Source organism: Myxine glutinosa, chromosome 1, assembly GCF_964187855.1.
Source record: "Myxine glutinosa chromosome 1, kmMyxGlut1.1, whole genome shotgun sequence".
NCBI classification, from domain to species: domain Eukaryota; kingdom Metazoa; phylum Chordata; class Myxini; order Myxiniformes; family Myxinidae; genus Myxine; species Myxine glutinosa.
The window spans coordinates 200,318,737-200,325,346 of NC_136261.1; the positions used below are offsets into that span (position 1 = coordinate 200,318,737).

General features: G+C 50.4%; 1 non-coding gene across 1 annotated transcript; it reads left to right on the forward strand.

Annotated features, from left to right (window-relative positions):
* Positions 1 to 337: 337 nt before the first annotated feature.
* TRNAN-GUU (transfer RNA asparagine (anticodon GUU)) lies at positions 338 to 411 on the forward strand. Its single transcript has one exon. It is a non-coding gene; the product is annotated as a tRNA-Asn (tRNA).
* The last annotated feature ends 6,199 nt before the right edge of the window (positions 412 to 6,610 follow it).

The window sequence follows — 6,610 nt, forward strand, 5'->3', positions numbered from 1 at the left end:
TTTAACTTCATCTGAACTTTGTTTGTTTGTCCCGTTTCAAATATTTGAGCCGTTCATTTTCTGGTTCCACACGTCCGAGAGAGCTCAAATTTGGCACACGGTCCTCTTTTCTGGTACATTTTCATCTATCAAATTTTAATGAAAAATTTGTTTCTTAATTAAAAAAAGAAAAAGGTTTTAAACTTACAAAAAAAAGTGTGTAGTCTTAATACGTGTTTTTCCGTTTACTTGTTACGTTTTTAAACCGCAAACGTTTTATTTATTTACTGAATTGAACACGTGGTCTGCTCACACGAACAAATACAAAATGGAGTTGTTCAGACGCGATTACCTAGTTGTCTCTGTGGCGCAATCGGTTAGCGCGTTCGGCTGTTAACCGAAAGGTTGGTGGTTCGAGCCCACCCAGGGACGATGTTTTATTTGTTTTTTTTTCGTTTAGATGACGTCATGTAATGGCATTTTATTAAAGCGACGTTTGTGGAATAATCCTGAAAAAGAAACAATGAAATTTATACAGAATAAAAGATAAATCTCATATTTCTCGTTGTTGAAGTTCGGCGAACACGGTTCGTTTGAAAATTTACTTTTCACACGATTAAACTCATAACCAATCGGGGGACGCGTTGTTCGAGCCAGCCAATCAGAGGAATAGGAGGTACACGGGGCGATTGTCAGAAAAATACAATGATTCGAGGGGTGTGGTCAGTTACCAAGCAGCTTGCTAGCGCTTGCCAAGCCAGCCGTTCCTTATCAACTGTTTGAGATGGAGTGCTTGTTTGAGCGCTAACGCCACTTGGCGAGCACTCTACAGGAAACCTGGTAATTCAACACATCCGTGATGACGTCTCAACGATTTTCTTGCAAAATGAGTGTTTGTTGTTGTTTTCTTACAAACAAGGTCAAGGCTCGTGGAATAGCAAGTACGTTTTACTTTTAGGCTCCACTGAACGGATTAATAGGACGCAACATAAGAAAATCAACAATGCAGAGAGGGGAAACACCAACAGCAGGGTTGTTGTGGCTTAAATAACAAAATTGATTGATTTATTAAGCTTTGCTCAAATAACAAAAATCAACAAAACAAGACCAAAAGTCTAACAGCTGCGTAGGCAGGCTTATAAAATATTATAAACCACAAACACATATGATTAGCTTTTGAAACAGTCGTTAATGTTGTTCATAACATTAAACAAAGAAATTTGGAGGAATCTCGACATCCGTGAGGTACGTTTTTACAGAACTGAGGGAAGATCTACTGTAATATATTGTTACGGACACGACTTAGATGTTATGATGGGCCGAGCGGAATGGCCGCCGTGTTCGCACAAGTTACCCGATTATACTCGAACGTTGGCCGAGTCGCGCTACGCTAGATCAATTGAGGAAAGGACACAGCGGCTGGGTTAAAATGACACGACACCAGGGGTACGGTTCTCAAGACCTCCGGAGGAGGTTATAATATTGCGGAAGGTTAGATTACAAGGATGAGAGAGACAGCATAGAAAGATAGGCACTTAATTACGGTCTTATAGTAGCCCCGACAGACGACAGATAAACGGGACAAGACTGACTCACACGGGGATTGATGGCAAGGAAGGCGGGGAGTCGATGGCTCAAGGTGCACTCTTGGCTCAGGGACAGAATCGACCCGGTCCGGTCCAGAGATGCGGGAGGTCTCTCAGCGCTGGAGGTCGCGACTGGTTCTCTTTCGTGGCTGAGGCGCATCTGACGTCACGTCCGGTAAGTGGCTGCGTATATCCGGCGGGGAGTGACACGCCCTCGGCTAGTTAGCTCCGCCCCAGATGGAATCAGTCCGCCCTTCTTATTGGGTGCGGGGGGGTTACCGGGCTCCGCCCTTGACGAGGAGCTGACAGTGAGCCCCTTCGTGGTAACCCCGTCGGAGCACATGGTCAATGGCGGCTAACCAAGCCAGTGTGAGGACGCACACTCCCCGCACGCCGTTGTTGTAGTTGTTGTTTCATGGGTAAGATGGGAGGAGGTATGGGGAGGTCCTAAACTCACTACTGGTGCCATACAATCACATTCTGGTGCAACGAAGAGTCAGAATTAATGGAAACGAGTCCTTAACTGACATAGACTAAGAATAACTAGCAAGATGTCCGAAAGTTGTCTACGTGAGATGCGGTGGACCTGGGCACGACATTTAATGGGGGAAAAAGGGGAAGGTCGGTTCTACAGAGTGATATTTACAGGCAATGGGACTAGGGAATGGGGGATTGGGGATAGTTGGGGAGTATTGGGGAAATAGGGGAATATTTACAAGCGGATATGGAGGCCAAATGCCATATCCGCAACATTGCACCCTTCTCTACCCTCGGGGCGTCCCGACCCGATAAATTTTTACCTATTTTAGTGTGGCACTCAGATGTAGTTCCCTCTACTATTAACTCTACCCTGAGTGCGACAGTTTTACAGATATTCACAAATGAGTAAATATGTCCCCCTGCGACGTTGCACCCTTCTCCTCACAGAAACACGCCCACAGGATAACCGAATCGCGGAAAGAATTCGCAAACTAAACATACAGCTGGTAGGGAGCATTATTTACAAGACTACGCTGATATTTACACTACGATCCAGGACCTGTTTTTGGAGGAACGCATGCAGATGTTATGCATAGAGAGAGCACGCATGCCAGCATCGATACACCAACCCACGAGTGCTCTGTGGCCTTACGGCCTTTAATAATGTGCAGAGCACCCCATCCAAGCACCAAAAGCACCACCCCAAGCACCAATCGGTGCAGTCACCATTGTTCATTAAAATAAAAACAACAACCCCTAACCCTGCAGGTGTCTCTTGCTCTTCGTGTGGTGCACTTGGCCTTCTGGCTTCTTTCAAAAATAAAGAAAGGCGCCAACCGCGTCCATTTCTGTATTGTGGTGCCAGGGGCCAACTATTAGTGGTTCACCTGTATGGCATAGGTGCCACGTTGACCCATAGGTCCATCCACGGGTGGTGCTTGGCCGCAAAAGAACTGCGGTCCATTGTGGGTGGCCACCAAAATTGCGGTCCATATGGTGTATCGATCCAGGCAGCAAGCAGCGAAAGTGCAGGCCCACAACTGCGGAGCCAGCACCTCTCTCTCCTCTCTCTCTGCCCCAAAGCCAGATCCTTGGAGGTGGGAGACAAAAGAAGCAGACAAGTGAGTAAGGTGGTAAGGGCGCAAAAGTGCACGCAATGTAAGGTAATGCACACTGGGGGCACATGGGAACCAGGTGAGACAGGTACGTTCCTACCGTACGCCCCCCCCCCACCAGGTAACCTACATGGCCCCTCCCTTACCCCTTACTGTATCCACACAACACAACACTACCCATAAACATCTATTTTACAAATCAACAAACGTCCCTACTGTCTTCCCCGTTCCTCCCATAAACCAAATTCGTCTTCTCTCCCTCCTAACCAAACAAATTTGCCATTTTCAACTCTCATCAAAATTTGCCATCTCCAACTGAACATCAAAATTTGCCATTACCAATTCATCATCAGTCCCTCCTAAGGAGGGAGAGATGGAATCACCCCAATGTCTCATCCACGTCGTGATGCATCTCACAAATCCACAGCAATCTCATTTCCTGCAACAAAACAAAGAAAACACAGGTGTGGAGTCATCATCATCACCACAGGTAAGTGGCTGCGTATGGTGCGACAGGTTCATCAATCCTAACTATTTCCTAAATGACTTTAACAACTTTACACTACCCGGGGTCATTCTCCGGCCAAACCATTGGCCCTCTTACACTATGGGTTCTAAAAACCAATTCCCATTGACCAAACTGTGGTGCTTTTCAATTTGGGGTCTCACTCCCCCGATTCATCTCCCGGTGCCCTCGCACAATTTCTGGGCCGCGACGTGTACCTCTCCCAGCGGGTCTACCCACCTGCACACCCCCACCACTGCAGTTGCCTCCGAGCTTACCTGCTCCTTACCCTAACCTAACTACCTGGGGAAGGCCCTCTGGCGCTCTCCCCACTCGGTGCCCTCTCTGGCACTGGGCTGCCCGATCCACACCCGGGATCCTCAGGCACCCACTCACAACTACCGGCTCCCAGAGCCCACCTGCGGCCTCACCTGGCCGACATCCTCACAGTGGTGGAGTGCCCAACCAACTACACACACTAACAGGCTACACGCCCAGCCATTTCCACAACACTAATGCACCCATCCAAAGACCATTCTTTCACCCGCACCACAGATGCCAATATCCAACCACAATTTACCTATACCCTCTACCTAACACTTACACTACCCGCCCCGGGTACTCGTGAAAGGGGTCCACTCTTCCCCCATCCACACCTTCGCACCATGCACACCACTCCGTACCACTTACTCCAACTCTCTCCACACACCTGTACTTGCACACCTGTGCTCTCATTCTTGGTGCCGCCTGCACCCTTCTCTCCCCAAGCGCATTCGCGCTGATCCACACACTCACTACTCATACACTGCTCCACACACCTGTCCAGTTCTCACACAGCAATCACACCTGTTCAATCCTCACTCACACGGCATCATCTCAGCTAACTACTCCCCTCTGAAACTTGCGCTTCCCTGTCGTCCCTTTAAACTATTGCGCTCCCTCGTCATTATCATCCACACTAAACTACCTGCGTCCCCACTACAGGTATCAGTCACTAACTAAACTTAACGTTACCTAATGTCATCTTCTAGGGCCCTATGAATATACCCTAACCCACCCGGGCTAGTTTTCACTGCCATACACCCCATAAACTATTGCTCCTTTGCCCCCCCATGGGAAGGGTGGCAGGGATGCCACCCTTACCCACCGGGCCCATCACTCCTCAATCCCCCAGTCCTCTGGCACTAATAAGCCCCCCTTATTCAGAGGTACTGGGTCCCGCCTCGGCATCTAAAGCCGAGGCAATCCACGGGGGCGCCTGCTCGCCGGTGTAAGGCCTTATTTGGTCGGCGTGGACGATCCGAGGGAGGGCTCGTGGCCCCATTTTGATCTTGACGACCACGTCACAGATTTGCGACAGGACGACTCCTGGGCCTTGCCAGGGGGAGGTGAGTTTTGGGCACCTTCCCTTCCGCCTCCGGGGATTAAAGAACCAAATCTTCATCCCCGGAGAGTATTGACTCCCCTGGCTCCGGTCGTCGTACCTGCGCTTCATCTTTTCCCCCGCCAGATGGAGTTGGCGGCGGGCGAAGGCATGGACTAGCTCCATGCCTTCCTCTAGGTGACGTGCGTACCCCTCCCTCGGCGGGTTAACCACTGTGTCTGGCACGGGACCGCATAGCAAGTCGGCGGGAGCCCGTAACTCCCGCCCATACATAAGCAACGCTGGACTGCATGCGGTGGCCCCGTGCTGGCTGGTTCGGTAGGCCATGAGCAAATAAAGGAGATGTTCGTCCCAGTCATCCTGACGGGTGGCGGTGAACAGTGCCAGTTGTTGGATTAAAGTTCGGTTGAATCTTTCCACCATCCCGTCAGATTGAGGTCTTAAAGGCGTTGTTCTGGTTTTCCGAATTGACAGGAGACTGCACACATCTTTTAGCAATTTGCTCTCAAAATTTCGTCCCTGGTCGGTGTGCAACTCCTGTGGAATCCCATGCCGGCACACAAATCCTTCCACGAAGGTCTGCGCTACCACCCCTGCTTCTTGGTTGGGGAGGGCGTAGGCCTCCGGCCACTTGGTGAAGTAGTCCATCACAACGAGGATGTACTTATTACCTAGGTGGGTGCGGGGTAGTGGGCCTAGGATATCCATGGCCACCCGCTCTAGGGGGGCCCCCACCTGGTGTAATTGAAGGGGGGCCCTCATCCTCCGTGCTGGTCCCTTTTTGGCAGTACAGGCGTCGCATCTCCGACACCAGTCCTGTATGTCGCGCCCCATATTCACCCAATAAAACCTCCGGCGTACCCGCGATATTGTCTTTGTCCTGCCCAAATGGCCGCCGGAGCGGGTACCATGCACCTGTTGCAATATGACGTTCTTGAATTTGTCAGGGACTATCACCAGCCAGGAAGTTCTATCAGAGGGAACCTCCACCCACTTGCGATACAAGATGTTATCCTTCAATTCCAGGGTCTGCCACTGAGCCCAATATGCCTTTGTTTGTGCCCCGAGGGGGGTGACCTCTTCCCCCTTTGGTCTTTGCCCCAATTTGACCCAATTGAACACTGGCCCCAGGACAGGATCCTCCTGCTGGGCCGTGCTCCATGCCAAAGTTCCGAATTCCTCATCTGCGGTTAGTGGCAAAATTGGCCCTCTCACCCGGGTTGCCCGGACAACGAGGGTCGGGTCCGAATCGCCCAATTGTTCCCTCTCCTCGTGTCTCGCACAAAATTTGCAGTTTTCCCCCAGACAAGGACGCCGAGAGAGTGCGTCCGCATTACCATGGGCCTTCCCGGCCCTATGGGCCACATCAAAATCGTACTGCTGCAACTTTTCCAACCACCTTGCAATTTGGCCCTCTGGTTCCTTGAACCGAAGGAGCCATTGCAAGGAGGAATGGTCAGTTCTAACCAAAAATTTCCGCCCGTACAAGTACGGGTGGAAATGGTTCATGGCAGCCAGCATAGCCAATAACTCTTTGCGAGTGACGCAATAATTTCTCTCG